This window comes from Erythrolamprus reginae, chromosome 7, assembly GCF_031021105.1.
Source record: "Erythrolamprus reginae isolate rEryReg1 chromosome 7, rEryReg1.hap1, whole genome shotgun sequence".
Taxonomy (NCBI): domain Eukaryota; kingdom Metazoa; phylum Chordata; class Lepidosauria; order Squamata; family Dipsadidae; genus Erythrolamprus; species Erythrolamprus reginae.
In genome coordinates, this window is record NC_091956.1 from 16,037,304 (window position 1) to 16,060,468 (window position 23,165).

General features: G+C 41.3%; 1 protein-coding gene across 2 annotated transcripts in view; it reads right to left on the reverse strand.

Moving 5' to 3' along the window:
- PGCKA1 (PDCD10 and GCKIII kinases associated 1) overlaps positions 1-22,327 on the reverse strand; it is a 44,635-nt gene extending 22,308 nt beyond the window's left edge. The window contains exon 1 of one of the 2 annotated variants that reach the window (XM_070757124.1): positions 21,717-22,327. The gene's annotated coding sequence lies outside the window, so the exon portion shown is untranslated. The remainder of the gene's footprint in view (positions 1-21,716) is intronic. The other variant, XM_070757123.1, reaches the window with a different exon arrangement.
- Positions 22,328-23,165: the final 838 nt, after the last annotated feature.

The following is a 23,165-nucleotide window of genomic DNA, read 5'->3' on the forward strand; positions in this document are numbered from 1 at the left end:
TTGGTTTGGTTTGTTTATTATTTTGACAGCAATGGTGATATCACAATAAAAGGTTCCCACCCTGATTTCCTAGCATATACGTTTAAAAGCAAACCTAACAAACTTCAACAAAACCTCCCTTGCTTTGATCCTGTTGGGCCTGACTTCAATAATGAGGTCATGTCCACCCTTGGGCCACAGAGGGATGTGAGCCACAGGCTGTTTGCTCATTCTGGAGAACATCAGCAGAACATGTGAATTATCCACTTCAAGGTGAAGGAGAAGTAAGAGCATTCCATTTGCATAAACCGGTCCATGTTTGCTGAGCTCATGAAGGCTGTGACCTTGAATAGAACATAGCATTATAGGTCTGGAAGGGATCTCAGAAGCTAATCACTCAGAATATTGTTGGAAGGGACCTTAGAGGTCCTCTAGTCCAGCCCCCTGCTCAAGCAGACAACCTTTATATGACCGTTAGTTTTCTTGTAGCTGCCCTCTTTTTTGTCAGCTGCCGGACAAACATATTTGTTGAGAGTATAGGAAGCACCATGGAAACAAGAATAGCTCTACAATATTTCTCCCAGCTGAGAAATTTGCTGCTTGCTCCACACTTACACACCACGTAAATGAATGAGGCGCGGAGAGAGAGAGAGAGAGGTAAAAGCAAAACCTTACTATAGTTGTCAAAATATGTCGACTGCTAATGACAATATTAAAAAACAGTTTATCAGCCTGCTAATATCACTCCACCGCAGAGGTGAAATCCAGCAGGTTCTGACAGGTTCTGGAGAACTGGTAGCGGAAATTTTGAGTTGTTCGGAGAACTTGCAAATACCACCTCTGGCTGGCATTTTGCAGTATCCTTCCCCCAGGAGCGGGGAGGGAATGGGGATTTTGCAGTATCCTTCCCCCAGGAGCGGGGAGGGAATGGGGATTTTGCAGTATCCTTCCCCCAGGAGCGGGGCGGGAATGGGGATTTTGCAGTATCCTTCCCCCAGGAGCGGGGAGGGAATGGGGATTTTGCAGTATCCTTTCCCCAGGAGCGGGGAGGGAATGGGGATTTTGCAGGATCCTTCCCCTGCCATGCCCATCAAGCCATGCCCACCAAGCCGCACCACACCCACCAAGACACTCCCACAGAACCGGTAGTAAAAAAAAATTGGATTTCATCATTGCTCCATCATCATTTCTATATAACGCCAATGCTATGGTCTAACTCAGGGTTAGGCAAAGATGGCTTTTCTATGACTTGTGGACTTCAACTCCCAGAATTCCTGAGCCAATCATGCTAACTCAGGAATTCTGGGAGTTGAAGTCCACATGTCATAGAAGAGCCAACTTTGCCTACCCCTGGTCTAGCTATATGCAGTTTTATTTATTTACTGTACTTACTTATTTATTTCTAATCTGCATTTATTGCTTTTTACAAATAACTCAAGGCAGTGAAGGTAACCAACATACCTTCCTTCTCTTATTTTCCTTACAGCAATAATAAGAAGAACCTTATTGTGAGGTGAGCTGTATTCTCAAGAGAGGCCCTGGGCCAAAGTCGCTCAGTTTGCTTTCATGGTTAAGAGAGAACTACAAATCCTAGTGTCTGGCTTTCTAGCCTGGCGCCTGAATCACTAGTCTTTCTCAACTTGGATAACTTGAAGTTGCATGGATTTCAACTCAAGCCACCTTAGCTTTCACAGCTAAGGTGGGACCAGAACTCACAGTCTCCTAGTGATTGGCCCTAAGCCACCCAGCCATGCTTAAGGCAGCACTAGAACTCACAACTCTAATAATCTAAATCACACCTAGCATCATTTTCTCTCCCTCCCCCATCCTACATTTACTTAGACAAATTATGAGCCTCCTACAAGGTCATAAAGAAGCATGCTCCACCTTAGCCACTGAACTATATCTTTCAAAGATCCTGGAGCACTGGGGAATTGCCAGAGTACTGGAAAAGAGCTGATGCAGTTCCCATCTTCAAGAAAGGGGGAAAAAAAACAGATTTAGGAAACTACAGACCTATCATATAGAGCACTGGTGAGACGAATACTGTGTTCAGTTCTGGAGACTTCACCTACAAAAAGATATTGACAAAATTGAACGGGTCCAAAGATGGGCTACAAGAATGGTGGAAGGTCTTAAGTATAAAACGTATCAGGACAGACTTAATGAACTCAATCTGTATAGTCTGGAGGACAGAAGGAAAAGGGGGGACATGATCGAAACATTTACATATGTCAAAGGGTTAAATAAGTTTCAGGAGGGAAGTGTTTTTAATAGGAAAGTGAACACAAGAGCAAGGGGACACAATCTGAAGTTAGTTGGGGGAAAGATCAAAAGCAACATGAGAAAATATTATTTTACTGAAAGAGTAGTAAATGCTTGGAACAAACTTCAAGCAGACGTGGTTGGTAAATCCACAGTAACTGAATTTAAACATGCCTGGGATAAACATATATCCATCCTAAGATAAAATACAAAAAATAGTATAAGGGCAGACTAGATGGATCATGAGGTCTTTTTCTGCCATCAGTCTTCTATGTTTCTATGTTTCTTATCAGCCTGATCTCAATACCAGGGAAGATTGTGGAAAAGATAATCAAGCAACGAGTCAATGAACACTTAGAAGCAAATAAGGTAATAACCAAAAGCCAACATGGATTTGTCAAAAAGAGATCATGCCGGAGTGCCAGGGATAGGCAAAGTTGGCTCTTCTATGACTTATGGACTTCAACTCCCAGAATTCCTGAGCCAATCTTGCTAACTCAGGAATTCTGGGAGTTGAAGTCCACATGTCATAAAAGAGCCAGCTTTGCCTACCCCTTTGCTAATCTTATAGCATTCTTTGACAAAATGACAAAATTAACGGACCAGGGAATGCTGTCGATGTGGTTTACTTGGACTTCAGTAAGGCTTTTGACAAAGTAAACCATAACCTACTACCAAATAATCTAGAAAAATTTGGGATGGACAGCAACAACACCAGATGGATTCAAAACTGGCTAACCAAATGCACTCAACATGTACTTCTTAATGGAACTATACTGCTCAAAAAAATAAAGGGAACACTCATATAGCACATCTTAGATATGAATGGAATATTCTCACTGAATACTTTGTTCTGTACAAAGCTGAATGTGCACGGCAGCATGTGAAATTGATTGTCAATCAGTGTTGCTTCCTAAGTGGACAGTTTGATTTCACAGAAGTTTGATTTACTTGGAGTTATATTGTCTTGTTTAAGTGTTCCTTTTATTTTTTTGATCAGTCTATAGATACATGGAAGGATGTATGCAGTGGAGTACCCCAAGGCTCTGTTTTAGGCCCAGTACTCTTCAACATTTTCATCAATGACTTGGATGAGGGGATAGATGGGGAACTTATCAAATTTGCAGATGATACCAAACTCGCAGGAATAGCCAACACTCCAGAAGACAGGTACAAAATACAGAAGGACCTTGACAAACTTGAGCAATGGGCGCTATCTAACAAAACGAAATTCAATGCTGAAAAAAGTAAGGTTCTACTTTTAGGCAAGAAAAACCAAATGCATAGTTACAGTATATGTGGTACATTGCTGATCAGTAGTAACTGTGAGACGCATCTTGGAGTCCTAGTGGACAACCATTTAAATATGAGCCAGCAGTGTGCAGCAGCTGCCCCAAAAGCCAACACAGTTCTAGGCTGCACTAACAGAGGGACAGAATCAAGATCATGTGAGGTGTTAATACCATTTTATAAGGCCTTGGTAAGGCCACACTTGGAATCCTGCATTCAGTTTTGGACACCACGATGCAAAAAGGATATTGAGACTCTAGAAAAAGTACAGAGAAGAGCAACAAAGATGATTAGGGGACTGGAGGCTAAAATATGAAGAACGGTCGCAGGAAATGGGCATGGCTAGTTTAATGAAAAGAAGGACCAAGGGAGATATGATAGCAGTGTTCAGGGGTTGCCACAAAGAAGAGGGAGTCAACCTATTCTCCAAAGCACGTGAGGGTAGAACAAGAAGCAATGGGTGGAAACTAAACAAGGAGAGAAGTCACTTAGTACTAAGAAGAAGTAACTTAGAACTAAGGATAAATTTCCTGACAGTCAGAACAGTTAATCAGTGGAACAGCTTGCCTCCAGAAGTTGTGAATGCCCCTACACTGGAAATTTTAAAGCATAGAATTAGAAATTAGAATAGTTACAGAATTAAAATAGCATAGAATAGAATTAGAAGAATGGAGTGGAGTGGAGTGGAGTAGAGTAGAGTAGGATAGTGTATAATATACTGCTCAAAAAAATAAAGGGAACACTCAAATAACATATGCTAGATATGAATGAATGAAATATTCTCATTGAATACTTTGTTCTGTACAAAGTTGAATATGCACAACAGCATGTGAAATTTATTGTCAATCAGTGTTGCTTCTTCAGGGGACAGCGTGATTTCACAGAAGTTTGATTTGAGTTATATTGTGTTGTTTTTTTTTGAGAAGTGTAGGTAGAATTGAATAGAATAATGAAGAGTAGAGTAGAGTAGAATAGAATAGAATAATGAAGAGTGGAGTAGAATAGAGTAGAATAGAATAGAATAATGAAGAGTAGAGCAGAATAGAATAGAATAAAATAATGTAGAGTAGAATAGAATAATCTAGAGTAGAGTAGAATAGAATAATGAAGAGTAGAGTAGAATAGAGTAGAATAGAATAGAATAATGAAGAGTAGAATAGAATAGAATAATGTAAAGTAGAGTAGAGTAGAATAGAATAGAATAATGAAGAGTAGAGTAGAATAGAATAGAATAATGAAGAGTAGAGTAGAATAGAATAGAATAATGAAGAGTAGGGTAGAGTTGAGTAGGGTAGAATAGAATAGAATAGAATAAGAAGAACAGAGTAGACTAGACTAGACTAGATTAGAATAGATTTCAAAAGGGAGGATCGCATGACTTTGGGACAAACAGCAATGGCCATAAGTATGAACCAGTTGCCAAGCATCTGAATGTTGGTCAAGTGATATTGGAGGTTTTGCCATAGTTTTAGGTGCGAAAAAGGCTCCCAAATCTCTGTTTTTCAGCCCTGTTGTAGCTCTGTACAAGTCATGAAATGGAACTGTTGTGAGTTGAAGACTTGCTGTAAATTCTTTTTTCTGTCATTTTTTAAAAAAAATTATTCCCCAACAGAATCTCCTTTAGCTTTGCAGGTGCAACCAAAACACAAGAGATTTCCCAATTCTTTCCGGCAGCCTCAGTCCCCTCCTCCAAGGAATATTAATCCATTGACCCTCCTTTTAAACCAAGTCCTTCTTATTATCTGATCGTTTCTATTTTTGGTTCCATGGCTCGGGGCGGAGCGCACGGAAAAACCAATATTTGCTAACCTGCTTTCTATTCTTTCATTCTTTCTGTCTTCGTTTTCCCCATGACTTTATTTGCTGTCTTCTTGGAGGGCTTACCCTTCAATTGTCTATAAACAGTTTGCTCCACTAAGTTTTTTTTTTTAAGTATTTTTTTTTCCAAAGTTCCCAATATCTGAGACATCCTTCATGGCGACAATGTAAAGAGTTGAAATGAACGAAAAATGAGGAGATTTAGATGTAATGCAAATTCTTTGGGGATTATCTCTGAATGTGTGTACAATTCCACCCAACGTATCGTATTTTACTGCAACCTCTTGCAAAGGGCACGCGAATCTTAAGTACTAAAACCCTGCATGTATCCAGTTTTTAGTATGGAGAATGCACAACTCTTGTTTTATATGGAGTACTGACTGGCAGTTCATTGTTTGAATGTCATAGAAACAGAGAGACATAGAAGATTGATGGAAGAAAAAGACCTCATGGTCCATCTAGTCTGCCCTTATACTATTTGAAGTTAGTTGGAGGAAAGATCAAAAGCAACATGAGAAAATATTATTTGACTGAAAGAGTAGTAGATCCATGGAACAAACTTCCAGCAGACGTGGTTGGTAAATCCACAGTAACTGAATTTAAACGTGCCTGGGATAAACATATATCCATTGTAAGATAAAATACAGGAAATAGTATAAGGGCAGACTAGATGGACCATGAGGTCTTTTTCTGCCGTCAATCTTCTATGTTTTTATGTTTCTATTTCCTGTATTTCATCTTAGGACGGATATATGTTTATCCCAGGCATGTTTAAATTCAGTTACTGTGGATTTACCAACCATGTCTGCTGGAAATTTGTTCTAAGCATCTATTCCTCTTTCAGTAAAATAATATTTTCTCACATTGCTTCTGATGTTTTCCCCAACTAACCTTAGATTGTGCCCCCTTGTTCTTGTGTTCACTTTCCTATTAAAAACACAAGACACAAGAACAAGGGGACACAATCTGAAGTTAATTGGATTAATTCAGGAAATTCACCCAAGTCCATCTGGTCCTGCAGGTCAGTTGAGAAAAAATGGAATTTGTTTAGAACATCCAAAATTGATTTCGGGATGGGGGAAAATATAAGTGCATTTGCAAAATCTCCAAATGGGGTATGAATTTTTTATCAATTGCTAATTCTACACGATGATGCCAATGATTTTAAATATCAGAATGTGATACTATTTTATTTATTTTATTTATTTATTTTTGTCAATTACATATTGATAGTATACAAAGATATAGCAATATTTATATAAATGATATTGGTCCTAACAAGAAGGAAACATTAGGACAGGGACATTAGGCACACTGGTGCACGCCCCTTACTGACCTCTTAGGAATCGGACGAGGTCAACAGTGGATAGTCTAAGGGTAAAGTTTTGGGGTTAGGTGATGAAACCACTGAGTCAGATAATGCATTAACTACTCAGTTGCTAAAGTCGTATTTTCTACAGTCAAGTTTGGAGCAGTTTACTTTGAGTTTGTATCTGTTGCGTGCCTGTGTATTATGGTTTAATCTGAAGTAGTGGTTGACAGGAAGGACATTGTAGCAGATAATTTTATAAGCTATGCTTAGATCGTGTTTAAGGCGGCGTAATTCTAAGCTCTCTAGACCTAGGATTTCAAGTCTGGTTGCATAGGGCAGTGTTCCCCAACCTTGGCAACTTGAAGATATTGGACTTCAACTCCCAGAATTCCCCAGCCAGCGAATGCTGGCTGGGGAATTCTGGGAGTTGAAGTCCATATATTTTCAAGTTGCCAAGGTTGGGAAACACTGGCGTAGGGTATTCTGTTACGAGTAGAGTATAGTATCTCTGGACGTTTTCTAATGCATTTATGCCCGAAATGTAGTGTGGGTTCCAGACAGATGAGCTGTATTCAAGGATTGGTCTGGCGAAGGTTTTGTACGCTCTGGTTAGTAGTGTGATATTACTGGAGAAGAAGCTACACAGGATTAGGTTAACAACTCTTGAAGCCTTTTTGACAATGTTGTTGTATTGGGCTTTGGCACTTAGGTCATTCGATATGAATGTTCCAAGGTCTTTTACAGAGTGAGGGTTGTCTGTAAGGTCTTCTTTGTTTAGCTTTGGTGTTCTGATTCTTTTTGCCAATTTGTAGGACTTTCAATGTTATTTCCATATGCAGCTCACAGTGCCTTCCACAGACCTATCCAGGCCTTGGACACAGAAAAGCAAGTACAGGTTTTTCTAAAAAATAAAACTTTTACAAATTCTTGCAACTAAATAGAATACCGTTCCTCAAACTTTGGCAATTTTAAGATGTCGGGCTTAACTCCCAGGATTCTCCAGCTGGTAAGTTGGTGGGATTTTTGCGTACGGTCCTAGTATACAGCCTCTATGTTTTACAACGCCTTGTTTTTAAACAAACCTTGGCTGAAACACCAGTTCAATCATTAGCTAGCATTGTCATGCTTTACCTCGCATAGCTGCCTGCAAATGGTTTTGCAGCAAGTTACATTCTTCTTAGAATTAGAGATGTTAACAATGGGGGGAATGAAAATACTCTAATTAAATTCCTGGAGGCACAGGGCTGTTAGGTAGCTGGAGGGGACAACACCACCATTTAATCCTGCAAATTATAGGTTAAAAAAAAGAGGGACAATACTAGAGAGCAGAGTTTTGAGGCATGGCCCACCTTTGGTGGCATTGCCTCAAACTTTATTTGGTGGCCCGAGGCAACGAAGCATAATTTCTAGAGTTGCATTGCACACAGGAGCAAATGGTTCCCAATACAGTGATACCTCTTCTTACAAACGCCTCGTCATACAAACCTTTCGAGATACAAACCCGGGGTTTAAGATTTTTTTGCCCCTTCTTACAAACTATTTTCACCTTACAAACCCACCGCCGCCGCTGGGATGTTCCGCCTCTGGACTTCCATTGCCAGCGAAGCACTCGTTTTTGTGCTGCAGGGATTCCCCTGTGGCTCCTCTCCATGGGGAGCCTAAGTGAAATCACAGCATCGCAAAAACACAGAGATCTGGAGGTGGGGTTTCGAGGACTTCGGTGTTTTTGCGATGCTGCAATTTCACTGATGCTCCCTTCGCTGGGAAATCCCACCTCCGGACTTCCGTTGCCAGCAAAGCGCTCGTTTTTGCGATCCTGGGATTCCCCTGCTGGGATTCCCCTGCAGCATCGCAAAAACACAGAAGTCTGGAGGTGGGGTTTCCCATGGAGGGGAGCCTCAGGAGAATCCCAGCAGCGTAAAAACAGCCACTTCAGCTGGCAAAAGGGGTGAATTTTGGGCTTGCACGCATTAATCGTTTTTTCATTGATTCCTACGGGAAACATTGTTTCGTCTTACAAACTTTTCACCTTAAGAACCTCATCCTGGAACCAATTAAGTTTGTAAGACAAGGTATCACTGTATTTATTTCTTCTAATGCAGGAAATATTCAGAAGTGGGTTGCTCCTGGTTTGGTGAGTTTTTTGCTGCCGCACCTGCGTGGAAGCAAAAAATTGCCGAAAATCACTGAAATATCTCTCTCGCGTCCTTTGCTCTCTGCACATGCTCAGAAGCCAGATCTGACTTGGACACGCGTGTCGGCTACACAGCTCCATTTTTTCTACTGGTACGCAGTGTGGCGTGTACCGAGTAGCAACCCATTACTGTTCAGTTGCCAAGCATCTGAATTTTGATCATGTGACCACAGAAGAAGCTGCAACAATCCTCAATGTCCAAAAACGGCCATAGGTCGCTTTTTCAGCACCATTGTAACTTCAAAATGATCATTAAATGAACTGTTGTAAGTCGAGGATTACTGTATTTTTTGGAGTATTAGACGCACCTTAGTTTTTGGGGAGGAAAAAATGGGGGGGGGGGAAATCTACCTACCAGGTATTCATCTGGCTAGCAAGCATCCTTAGTCTGGTCAGTTTCAGCACATGATTTTATCCCTGGTTAGGGCTGGAAAAAGCCTTCTTCGGAGGGAGTAGCAATGAAAAAATAGCCTCAAGCCAGGAAGAACAGGAAAGAACGTTAGCACCTTGTTAGGGCTGGGGAAAAAAGCTTCAGGGGAAAAAAAAAAGCTACATTCAGAGTTGGCCTTCTCCGGGTCCCATCGACTAAACAATGTCATTTGGCGGGCCACAGAGGAAGAGCCTTCTCTGTGGCGGCCCCGGCCCTCTGGAACCAACTCCCCCTGAAGATTAGAACTGCCCCCACCCTCCCTGACTTTCGTAAACTACTCAAGACTCATTTATACCGCCAGGCATGGGGGAGTTGAGATAGCTCTTCCCCCTAGGCCATTACAAGTCATGCATGGTATGTTTGTGTGTATGTTTGGTTTTATTATAAGGGTTTTTAGTTGTTTTTTATTATTGGATTGTACATGTTGTGTTTATTATTGTTGTTAGCCGCCCCGAGTCTATGGAGAGGGGCAGCATTCGAATCCAATAAATTATTATTATTATTATTATTATTATTATTATTATTATTATTATTATTATTATTATTATTATAAGACGCACCCAAGTTTTCAGCCTCTTTTACGGTGGAAAAGGGTGCGTCTTATACTCCAAAAATACAGTACTTTTAAATATGGAAATTTTTCATATTTAATCCTGACAACTTTCCAGTCTGGCCTAGAATATGACCGAAACAAAAATTACTCTGAGACTGCATGGGGTTTTCTGAGTTCTTAGTTAGCTGTAATTAAATTATGGTTTTTTTAAAAAAGATTTCTTTATTAATTTTTACAAAATATAAATAAAAGAAGGTGTATATACCACAACATCTTTTTTTTTTAACATATCTTACCCATTTCATCATTTCCTTATACAGTGTTCCCTTGATTTTTGCGGGGGATGCGTTCCGAGACCACCCGCGAAAGTCGAATTTCCGCAAATTAGAGATGCGGAAGTAAATACACCATTTTTGGCTATGGACAGTATCACAAGCCATCCCTTAAGACTTTAAACCCCTAAATTGCAATTTCCCATTCCTTTAGTAACCATTTAGATTATTACTCACCATGTTTATTTATTAAAGTTTATAAAAAAAAATATTTATTAAAAGCAGACTAAAGTTTGGTGATGACATATGACATCATCGGGTGGGAAAAACCGTGGTATTGGGGAAAAAACCGCGAAGTATTTTTTAATTAATATTTTTGAAAAATTGTGGTATAGACTTTTTCCGAAGTTTGAACCTGCGAAAATCGAGGGAACACTGTATTTCTATTTTTATTGTTTTATGTACTTACATTTATATATTTACATTTCTATATTGATCTGTTTGTATTTACCTTTGCAAGTTACAGTATTTGTTACATTATATACTTTTATTTGTTTTTGTATGCTTTTGCACATTGTATCACTCTCCTGGGAAGAAACAGGGCCAGAAAAGGTGGGGAGAAGCCTCCATGGGGTCCCTTTAGGAATCTCCTAGGAAGCATCAGGGCTGGAAAATGCAGGGAGAAGCCTCCGTGGGGCCTGTCTAGGAATCTCCTGGGAGGAAACAGGGCCGGAAAAGGTGGAGAGAAGCCTCTGTGGGGCTTCTCTAGGAATCTCCTGGGAAGAAACAGGGCCAGAGAAGGCGGGGAGAAGCATCTGTGGGGCTTCTCTAGGAATCTCTGGGAAGAAACAGGGTCAGAAAAATCGGGAGAAGCCTCTGTGGAGTCTCTTTAGGAATCTCCTGGGAAGAATCAGGGATGGAAAATGCGGGGAGAAGTCTCCATGGGGTCTCTCTAGGAATCTGTTGGGAGGAAACAGGGACGGAAAAGGCAGGGAGAAGCCTCCGAGAGGCCTCTTTAGGAATCTCCTGGGAAGAATCAGGGCCAGAAAAGGTGGGGAGAAGCCTCTGTGGGAAACAGGGCCTCCAGCCTCCCTGTGGTTTCCCCAATCACACACATTATTTGCTTTTACATTGATTCCTATGGGAAAAATTGCTTCTTCTTACAAACTTCTCTACTTAAGAACCTGGTCACAGCACAAATTAAGTTTGTAAGTAGAGGTATCACTGTAAAGTCAAAGGTGTGGTTTTCCCAGTTGTAATGGATGGCAATTTTATTTGCACTCGGAAGCTTCAGGAAGCTTCCCTGCACCCTCCGGAGTACAAAAAACAGCACAACTGCAAACCGGAAGTGCGTTTTCCTGAACTTTTTCCAGTTTTTCACCTACCAGGCTTTGGTGTGGCATGCGCGGTATGGGGGGGGTGAGGGTAGTGTTCATGCATGGGGGGGAGGGAAGAGGTGAGGTCGCATGAACCAAAAATAGTTCGCCATCACTGACCTAAGTGAATGGGAAAGCCGTCTTAACCACTGTGTTAGTAACTTAACAACTGCAGGGGATTCACTAAACAATCATCGCAGAAAAGGCCATAAAATGAGGCAAAATTCACTTAACAATTGTCTTGTTTAATGACCGAAATGTTTGGTCTCAACTGTGACTGTTAAGATGAGGACTTCCCGTGTATTCTCCTGCCTTCCTGTTAAAGCAACGTAGTGAATTGACCACGTAAAAATATTTTACACATTTCGGAGGCAACAATTTGATTCCGCCGATATGGAGCTGCAAATTGGATCCTTTGTTTTGATTCGTCCTACTGCTGCTACCAATGCGCTGTGTTTGCAGCTTCAGGGGACTTGCGTATGTGCACACCTGTGGCAGTATGGTTTGCTTCTGCACATGCGCCGGAAGCAAAATCTCATGGGAGATGCACGCTTGAGATTTTGGTGATTTTTTTTGCTTCTGCGCATGCGCAGAAGCAAAAAATTGCTGAAATCATTCTCGTGCCTGTTCCCTCGCAATATTTTACTTCCTGCACATGCGCAGAAGCTAAAGCACACTGGGACGCATGCGCGCACGACACCCAAAGTTGCGTGCGCAGCTCAACTTTTATTACTTTATCCGTTCCGGTAGGAACCGACTACTGGACTATAATATAGTTGAAACCCAAGTCACATTTCCACTTAAGAGAAAGGAAGGTGGAAGGGAGCCAGTGAATTAGCATCTTGTTTCCATGAAAACGCCTTAGCATGCTAAACCCGCGCTAAGCATCCCAGCACGTCGCAAGGGGTGTTGTTGTGTGGATGCGATGCTAAGTCGGAGTTCATTCGGACTTACGTAGATTGAGGATAACAGAATAACAGAGTCAGAAGGGACCTTGGAGGTCTTCTAGTCCAACCCCCCTGTCTGGGCAGGATACCTTCTATTTAACCTCTATCGGAGGCGGGTTCCTCCCAGTTCGGACTGGTTCTCTAGAGCAGATAGTAACTTGATGGCCTGGGTCGCTAGAACTGGCAACAACCCAGGCCTGACATGCCCCTGAGCTGGTTCTCCCGGCGATGCCAGAGGCTCTGCCATCTTGTTTTTAAATTCTGCTAAAAAAAGCTTTTTCACAAATGCGTAGAAGCAAAATTTCACAAGGGGAGGCTTGCACGCCTGCAATTTCAGTGATTTTTTTGCTTCCACACATGCACAGAAGTGAAAAATTGCCAAAACCTCACACACACGATTGTCCCCTTGTGAGAAGCCAAAAAAAAGAGGCCAATAATATTAATAATAATAAAAAGATAGTGGCACGCAATGGACTGATGGTGATGGCACTGGAGCCATCGCGCGCAAATTACACAATTGGAGGGCCGCTATGGGAATGGCACACCCCAGCATACCGGTAGGAACCCATCACTGCTGTGCTCTATTCTATCGTTGTTAAAATCCCTCACTTCTGAGTATGCAAGCTGGGCTACAAGCATCAACACCTCCACCATCAAAACAAGGGAGAAGCAAGGCAAACATTCAACCTCAGCTGTAGGAAACCTCTCTGAACAACTGGAGCAGATGTTTTACAGTCTCCCTGCAAAGCCACAAAGTTGATTTTTTGCAAAAACCTCACCACCCTTGAACACAACGAAATGCATTTCCGCGGGATTCCTTCCTTTGGAAGTTTTAAATTTCCGAGGATCGGGAAAATGACCCCATTTGCAATATATATATATATATAAATAATATAATAAATCTATATAAATAAAAATGTAAATGTCCGTTTATTCAAAAACTTAAATCTCCCAAAGTTCTTTGAAATTTTGCATTCGAATACGCACGTCTTTTTATATACCTATATTATATAGATGTCACACCTGTGACAGGTAAAAACATAAAGGTGATTAAAACAGGACCTTCTTTACCGATTGCTTTCAAAATTTGTCACAACATTGCATTAAAATATGCATGTGTTTTTATATACCTACTATTATATTATATAGATGTCACACCTGTGACAGGTAAAAACATGCACAGGTGCTTAAAACAGAGCCTTCTTTACCGATTGCTTTTAAAATTTGTCACAATGTTGCATTAAAATATGCATGTGTTTTTATATACCTACTATTATATTATATAGATGTCACACCTGTGACAGGTAAAAACATGCACAGGTGCTTAAAACAGAGCCTTCTTTACCGATTGCTTTTAAAATTTGTCACAATGTTGCATTCAAATATGCATGTGTTTTTATATACCTACTATTATATTATATAGATGTCACACCTGTGACAGGTAAAACATGCACAGGTGCTTAAAACAGAACCTTCTTTACCAATTGCTATCAAAATTTGTCACAATGTTGCATTCAAATATGCACGTGTTTTTATATACCTACTATTATATTATATAGATGTCACACCTGTGACAGGTAAAAACTTGTAGGTGCTTCAAACAGGACGTTCTTCGCCGATTGCTTTGAAATTTTGACACAACATTGCATTCGGATACATGCATGTGGTTTAGATCTACATATGGATTGCTTCTCACATGGACAATTATATGTTGCAAGTTCTATAGTCGGCAAAGCAGACTGAGCCACACCAACATGTGCCTGGGTACAGCTAGTATAAATATAAATATCAATATATTTATATTGAGAGACATGTGCCAATCTTCAAAGGGGATTTTAATACACTAACAAAGTTAGTAGAGAACTAACGAAAGCTAAAATTTTAAACATTCAGTTAATTGTGTTGCCTCTTCATTTATAGATGTAGATATAGATAGATGTAGATGTAGATGTCAATATAGATAAATAAATATTTTATTGTCATTGTATATATATACACAGTATGCCCATGCAACAAAATTTGTATGACGCCAAAGACTAATCTCAACATACATAACAATCCGAAAGAACATGCTCAATTTCCCACCTGAACCATCCAACATCCACACAACAGACCAAGTATTATTCATTCATTCATTCATTCATTCATTCATTCATTCATTCATTCATTCATTCATTCATTCATTCAATTTCTATGCCGCCCTTCTCCTTAGACTCAGGTGGCTTACAGCGTGTTAGCAATAGCACTTTTTAACAGAGCCAGCATATTGCCCCCACAATCTGGGTCCTCATTTTACCCACCTCAGAAGGATGGAAGGCTGAGTCAACCTTGAGCCAGTGATGAGATTTGAACCGCTGACCTACAGATCTACAGTCAGCTTCATTGGCCTGCAGTACAGTACTCTACCTGCTGCGTCAACCCGGCAATTCACTGGTGGTGACCCCCTAGTACAGTGTTGGTGAACCTATGGCACGGGTGCCACAGGTGGCAAACGGAGCCATATCTGCTGGCACATGAGCCGTTGCCCAAGCTCAGCTACAACATGTGCCAACCGCCTGATTTTTGGCTCACACAGAGGCTCTGGAAGGGCGTTTTTGGCTTCCAGAGAGCCTCCAGGGCGTTGGGGGAGGGCACTTTTACCCTCCCCTGGCTTCAGGGAAGCCTTTGCAGCCTGGGAAGGGCAAAACATGAGCCTACTGGGTCCACCAGAAGTTGGGAAACAGGCCTTTTCACCCTCCTCAGACATTGAATTATGGGTGTGGGCACTCACGCTTGCGCGATAGTGCACACACATGATCTTTCGGCACCCAAGGAAAAAAAGGTTCACCAACAATGCCCTACTACATAGATATAGATATACAGTATAGATATATTTTTAAAATAACTTTTTATGGGGTTCTAGTTTTAGATAATGTTTTAGTTTTAGATAATGTTTGACTTCTTTTTATCCCTTTGTATCTATTTATATTGTATTTTTATTATTGTTGTAAGCCGCCCTGAGTCCTTCGGTATTGGGCGGCATAGAAATTGAATAAAAAAAAATATATATAGATATCTAAATATCTAGATATCTAGATATCTAGATATCTAAATATCTAGATATCTAGATATCTAAATATCTAGATATCTAAATATCTAGATATCTAGATATAGAGATATAGAGATACATAGATATAGAGATATCTAGATATCTAGATATAGAGATATAGAGATACATAGATATAGAGATATAAATAATGTAATGTAATAATAGAATAATAGAATAATAGAATAATAGAATATGTAATAGAATAATAGAATAATAGAATAGAGTAGAATAAAATAGAATTAATATAATATAATCTATTCATATCATATCATATCACAAATAAGAAATTAATAGAATAAAATAAAAAGAATAAAATAAAAAATAAACAAAATAAAATAAAGTAAAATAAAAATAAAATAAAATATAAAAAAACAAAAAAGTAAAGTAAAATGAAATAAAATAAAAGTAAAACTTCCAGCTGAAGGGCTTACCTCCCCCCCTGAGTTTGTCCCCATGCAACCCAGTCGTTTGCCAAAGCCAACCATGGGCCATCTGACATCAAACAGTTGATGTTCCCTCAAAAGGTAGGTAGGGTTCCGTGCATCACCCAAGAACACCCTTTGATCTTCTACATTTGAACCACCTGTGCAGGAATTTCCACTTCTTTGCTCATTTCCAAGAAAGCTACGCCTTCTTGGAGAAATATTTCAGGCTCAGGAGCCTTACTATGTATGCCCGGCAAGCGATAAAGGCTCTGCATTTCTTCCTCCCCCCCACTTTCCTGTAGTCCAAATACAGTCTCCAGGTAATCATTTACCATTTTAATTTCTGACTTGAAGGTCGCAAACTCTCTAGAACTAGCCAGTAGGAAGCAGGGAGAGAGAGAAAAATAAACATTTTAGGACGGTCAAACACAGCTGCTCCCAAGGCGGCTGAAAGACCAGTTACACCATTACTTATTGCAAAGGGGGAGGTTTATACACGGATTCATTTGGAGAGACTATTTAGCTTTGCGGAAGACGTCGGCGTGAAAATAAATCAAGAATTGGTGAAACACCTGCTATGCCTCGCGTCAAATCAAGCTGACCGCGTCTTATGCCACAACGAAGGAGTTGTTACATTGAGAGCCCACACTTTTAAAAAATTCTTCCCAACAACCCAGTGTAGTAGGCTAGACAAGAGATAGTGATTTGTAGAGTCAAAAGTCATACTCTAAAGTTGTAGAGTCAAAAGTCATACTCTGTTGGAGTGGGGAGATCAGTGATGGTCTCCTACAGGTACAGTCAGGTACGCAGAACCAGTAGAAAATATTTGAATTTTTTTTCTTTTTTCCCGCTTCTGGGCTCTGGGTATGTTTTTCCTATCGCAGTAAATGAGGTTGAGTGTGTATTTTACAAGAGCTGTGCATTTGTGTGTGTGTACATACACCTACAGTTTATATAGTAGATAATGTATACTGCTCAACAAAATAAAGGGAACACTCAAATAACATATCCTAGATTTGAATGAATGAAATATTCTCATTGAATAATTCATTTGCACGACTACTCCATTTGCACAACAGCGTGTGAAATTGATTGTCAATCAGTGTTGCTTCCTAAGTGGGTAGTTTGATTTCACAGAAGATTGATTTACTTGGAGTTATATTATCTTGTTTAAGTGTTCCCTTTATTCTTTTGGAGCAGTGTACATAAACTGTATGTGTATGTACACACACACACATGCACGCACAGCTTTCCTAAAATTATACACGTTCAACCTCATTTACTGAGATAGGAAAAACATACCCAGAGCACAGAAGCGGGAAAAAAGAAAAAAAAATTCAAATATTTTCTACTGGTTCTGCGTACCTGACTGTACCTATAGGAGACCATCACTGACTGCCCCACTCCAACAGAGTATGACTTTTGACTCTACAAAAAATTATTTTTTTTTTAAAGAAAGATGGCGGCCCCAGGAAGTGATGTCATTAGCAAGCGCCTACCGGTACAGCGTGCCTGACTGTAGGAACCCATCACTGTCCCTTAGGACACATTCTGAGAGTCATCGAAGCCACTTGGGGAGGTTCCAATTTTTATCATGTGACCAGGGGGATCACATGACCACAGTCCTAAGCGCAAACGCCCAATCAGGGGTCACTTTTCTTCAGTGCTGTTGTGACTTTGAACGGCCCCTAAATGCGGGCTACCTTTTAGGTGAACCACTTCGAATCACACCCTTCTTCAGCATGAAGAACCTCTAAGGTGAGAACTGCTTGGTCACCATGCTTTAAAAAAAGATGTGGAGACTCTAGAAAGAGTGCAGAGAAGAGCAACAAAGATGATTAGGGGACTGGAGCATAAAATATATGAAGAATGGTTGCAGGAACTGGGTGTGTCTAATTTAATGAAAAGAAAACTAGGGGAATCTCCATTGTCATTGTCATTGACAACGGAGATCCAAAATAGGAATGAATCTGACTTCTACAAGGTTTGGAAGAAATGATATCATTGGGTATCTCAAAACCCCCCCACTTATCTACCATTAAAAAAGAAGCAATACACCCTCAATACGAAAAGTACTGAAAATAACTTCATAGTTTCGGCCCTAGAAGGCATTGATCCCAACAACCCGAAGACAAATATCAAATCCTATGAACATAACTCTTGATATTGACTATAAAGATAAAATAACCATAGTATTTAATCGCTATTGATATACTAACTTTTATTAATTGTGTATTATCATCTTAACAAAACATAACTGTGAGGAATAAGGTTCAGGAAGGAAGTGTTTTTAATAGGAAAGTGAACACAAGGACAAAGGGGGCACAATCTGAGGTTAGTTGAGGGAAAGATCAGAAGCAACGCGAGAAAATATTATTTGACTGAAAGAGTAGTAGATGCCTGGAACAAACTTCCAGCAGACCTGGTTGGAAAATCCACAGGAACTGAATTTAAACATGCCTGGGATAAATATACAGTATATCCATCCTAAGATAAAATACAGGAAATGGTATAAGGGCAGGAGGTCTTTTTTCTGCCATCAATCTTTCTATGTTTCTAACTGTTCAAGGATAGGCAACAGCCTAGAAATAAGCAGAAATTTTCTGACCGTGTACCACGGAATGCCTTGCCTCCAGAGGTTGTGGGTAGTGATGGGCGAACCGAACCCGCACAATTCGGGTCTGTACCGAATTTTGCGGTGTTCAGTATGCTGAACACGAACCCGAATTTTTTTCACACTTCGGGCAAAGTTTGGGGTCGTGTTCGGCGTTCGGAGTTTTGACGTCACCGGCAGGTTGCTAAGGACGCCAAGGTGATCACTTCCTGGATTCCATGGCGTCCTTAGCAACCTGCCGGTGACGTCAAAGCTCCGCCCCCGGAATCTCTTCGTAGGAGGGATTCCCCGTTCGAGTTCGGGTTTGGTTCGGGTTTGGCCAAATTTTGTGTAAAATTCAGCCGAACTTGCCGAGCCCGAACATCGTTGGGTTCGCCCATCACTAGTTGTGGGTGATTCATCGCTGGAGGCTTTGAAGAAGTGACTGGACAGTCACTTTGTCAGAAATGGTGATAGGGTCTCCTGCTTGAGCAGGGGGTTGGACTAGATGACCCACAAGGCCCCTTCCAACTTTATTATTCTGTTTATGTCCTGCAGCTGTAGGCAGGCAAGGGCATTTGCTCCTAGCAATTTTCCTTTCCCCATGTGACACACTTTTCTGTCCCAACAACTCTTGCCAAGAATCGCCACTTTCGGTGTCGTAGGTATGATTCACTATCAGAGAAGGGTTATTCCCTCCCTGATTTTAGCATCCGTCTTCCTGCATGATTGCGAGCTGTATACTACACGAGTCAAAAAGGCGGCCGTAAAAATATTTACTGACCCCTCACATCCTGGATATAAACTGTTTCAACTCCTACCCTCAAAACGTCGCTACAGAGCACTGCATACCAAGACAACTAGACACAAGAACAGTTTTTCCCCCCCGAATGCCATCACTCTGCTAAACAAATAATTCCTCCAACACTGTCAAACTATTTACTAAGTCTGCAGTGCTATTAATCTCATTGTTCCCATCACCCACCTCCTCCCACGAATGACTGTATGACTATAACCTGTTGCTTGTGTCCATACGATTTATATTAATATTATGTCCGGATTACTTATTTCTATCCTGTGACAATCATTAAGTGTCGAACCTCATGATTCTTGACAAATGTATATTTTCTTTTACGTACGCTGAGAGCATACGCACCAAAGAGAATGGCTTGGCCAATAAAGAATTCTATTCTATTCTAGTCTACTCTACTCTACTCTACTCTATTCTATTTCATTCTCTATTCCACTCCACTCCACTCCTATTCTATTCTATTTATTTTATTCTACTCCACTCCACTCCATGTTCTGTTCTGTTCTGTTCTATTCTATTCTATTCTATTCTATTCTATTCTATAACGGAACACTGAAATATTGAAAAAGTACTTTAAAATAATCAGGTATATTCTATTCTATTCTATTCTACTCTATTCTATTTCATTCTCTATTCCACTCCACTCCACTCCTATTCTATTCTATTTATTTTACTCTACTCCACTCCACTCCACCTTCTGTTCTGTTCTATTCTATTCTATTCTACTCTATTCTATTTCATTCTCTATTCCACTCCACTCCTATTCTATTCTATTTATTTTACTCTACTCCACTCCACGTTCTGTTCTATTCTATTCTATTCTATAATGGAACACTGAAATATTGAAAAAGTACTTTAAAATAATCAAGTACGTTAACAATTCCTAAATTTCCAAGTCCTGACTGAAGTGCAAAACAACTAAAAACTGATCAGCGGAACAGAAGTTGCCTTCAGATGTTGTGGTCACTCCATCCCTGGAGGTCTTCAAGAAGAAACTAGACATCCATTTGTCTGAAGTGGTATATAGGGTCTCCCGCTTGAACAGGGGGTTGGACTAGAAGACCTCTAAGGTCCCTCCCAGCTCTGTTACAGGTAGTCCGAGACTTACCAACTGTTCACTTAGAGAACGTCCAAAGTTTCAAAGTTTGAAGTTTCAAAGTTTGAAGCTTCAGAGGTAAAAGCAGGAAGAGGGAGATTGTGATCCTGCTGTATAGAGCGCTGGTGAGGCCACATTTGGAATATTGTGTTCAGTTCTGGAGGCCTCGCCTACAGAAATATATTGATAAAATTGAACGGGTCCAAAGACGGGCTACAAAAATGGTGGAAGATCTTAACCATCAAACTTACCAGGAAAGACTTCATGAACTCAATCTGTATAGTCTGGAGGACAGAAGGGAAAGGGGGGTTGTGATCGAAACACGTTAAAGGGTTAAATAAGGTTCAGAAGGGAAGTGTTTTCAATAAGAAAGTGAACCCAAGAACAAGGGGGCACAACCTGAGGTTAGTTGGGGGGAAAGATCAGAAGCAACGTGAGAAAATATTATTTGAATGAAAGAGTAGTAGATGCTTGGAACAAACTTCCAGCAGACGTGGTTGGTAAATCCTCAGTAACTGAATTTAAACATGCCTGGGATAAACATAGATCCATCCTAAGAAAAAATACAGGAAATAGTATAAGGGCAGACCAGATGGACCATGAGGTCTTTTTCTGCCGTCAATCTTCTTCTATGTTTCCATAAGTTTCAAAGTTTGAAGTTTCAAAAACAAAGGGACTTACCACGGTTTTTCACGTTTTAAGAACTCTGAAGCCTCTCCGTGGTCACGGGATTGTGTACAGCCGTTTGGCAACGGGTTCTTAACTTACGACCGTCGCTGCCTCCTCTTTTGCCACTTTTGGACAAGCCAAGTTGATGTCCAAGCCAGCCTCCCTTAACCACCTTCACTGATCAGCTGCGGCGCGAAACGTCATTCAACAGGGCAAAACTTGCTTAACAACGGGGCCTCATTTAACAACGGAAACGTTAGACTCCCTTGTAGTGGTAAGTCAAAGGGATTTGAGTTCAAGCCTGCTGTGCCAGCTGCAGTCTACCTGCCCCGTTGTTGGCCTCGAAGGAGCGACCGGGCGCCGGAATCAGAAAGTTGTTTAAAAACGAGGTCGGTTCTTTTTCGACTTTGTCTGGAGAAAGTGAAAATCCACACACACCCCTCCCGCGGCGCCAGGAAGAAAGGATTCCAGGTGGGCAGGAAAGGGGCACAACAGGTGATCCGCGGGTCCTCCTCACCCCGCACGAGAGGAGAAGGATAAAAATAAGAAGTCCCGCAAAGGGAAGCGAAAAACGCGCAGGGCGAAGCGGCCAACTCACCTGCCGCCTCGGGATCGTTTCGGAATCGAAGTCGGCTCGGGATCGAGTTCTGCCATCCCCAGAACTAAGTCAGTCGGTTAATCTGTTTGTCGGCCTCTCTCTCTCTCTCTCTCCCCCACTCTCTCCCACTTTCTCCCCCTCCCACCCACTTTCTCTCTCTGCCTCTCTCTCCAACTTTCTCTCTTTCTGCCTCTTCCTCACTCCCACTTTCTCTCTCCCTTTCTGCCCCCCTCTCTAACCCTCCCACTTTCTCTCCCTCCCTCCCACTTTCTCTCTTTCTGCCCCTCTCTCTTCCACTTTCTCTCTCTCTTTCTGCCGCTGTCCCACTTTCCGTCTCTTTCTGCCCCCTCTCTCTCCCACTTTCTCTTTCTGCCTCTCTCTCTCCCACTTTCTTTCTGCCGCTCTCTCTCTTTCTCTCCCCCTCTGTCTCTCCCTGTCTCCCTCTCTTTCTGCCTCCCACTTTCTCCCCCCCTCCTACTTTCTCTCTCTCTGCCTTTCTCTCCCTGCACCCTCCCACTTCCCCACTCTCCTTCTTTCTCTCTCTCTTTCTGCCTCTCTCCCTCCCTCTTTGCGCCTCTCCCTTTCTAACACACACACACACACTTTTTCTCTGAGCCTCTTTCTCTCCGATTCTGCCTCTTTTCGCCGGAGCCCGTCCGAATGACCGCCCCTCATTGGGCAGCTGGCGTCACGTGGGACGACCAAGAAGGTTTGTGATATGGGACGGGGGGGGGGGGGGTGACGGGGGTGGAAAAGTTTTGCCAAGTTTTTTGTGGGGTTTTTTTTGGACCGCGGGGCTTTCGAGAGGTTCGGGCACCTTCTTTTCAGGCAAGCCAGTCGGGACGGTTTTGTTTTCATTCTTATTGTTGTTGCTGGTTGGGGTTTTTTGGGATGGGTGGGGGGTAGGGGGTGGGGGGAGACAATCTCAACTGACAAAGGATGAAAGGAAGGACCCAAGTTTGTCCTTTTTTTAAAAGAAAAAACAACAACACTAGTCAACAGTCTCTCTTGCTTTGCTGTTTTGCCAGGTATATTTGGGATGCTGTTCACCACAACTCCCCCCCCCCCAAAAAAAAAAAAATCTGAGAAGGGGTTACTGAAGAGGGAATAAGACTCAGGAGTCAGGATCACGGCCTGAGTTACTCCCAAGGAAATCCCAAAGGTGCTTTTTTCAGGAGGCAATTGGACTTTCTTGAATATAATGGAATAGAATAGAGGATAGAACAGAACAGAACAGAACAGTATGATAGGAAAGGATACGATAGGGATAGGTAGAGGAGAGGAGAGGAGAGAATAGAATAGAATAAATATAATAGAAAGGAATGAAATAGGAATAGGACAGAATAAGAATAGAACAGAACAGAACAGAATAGAATAGAATAGAGCAGTATGATAAGAAAGGATACGGGATAGGAGACGAGAAGAGGGAATAGAATAGAATAAATATAA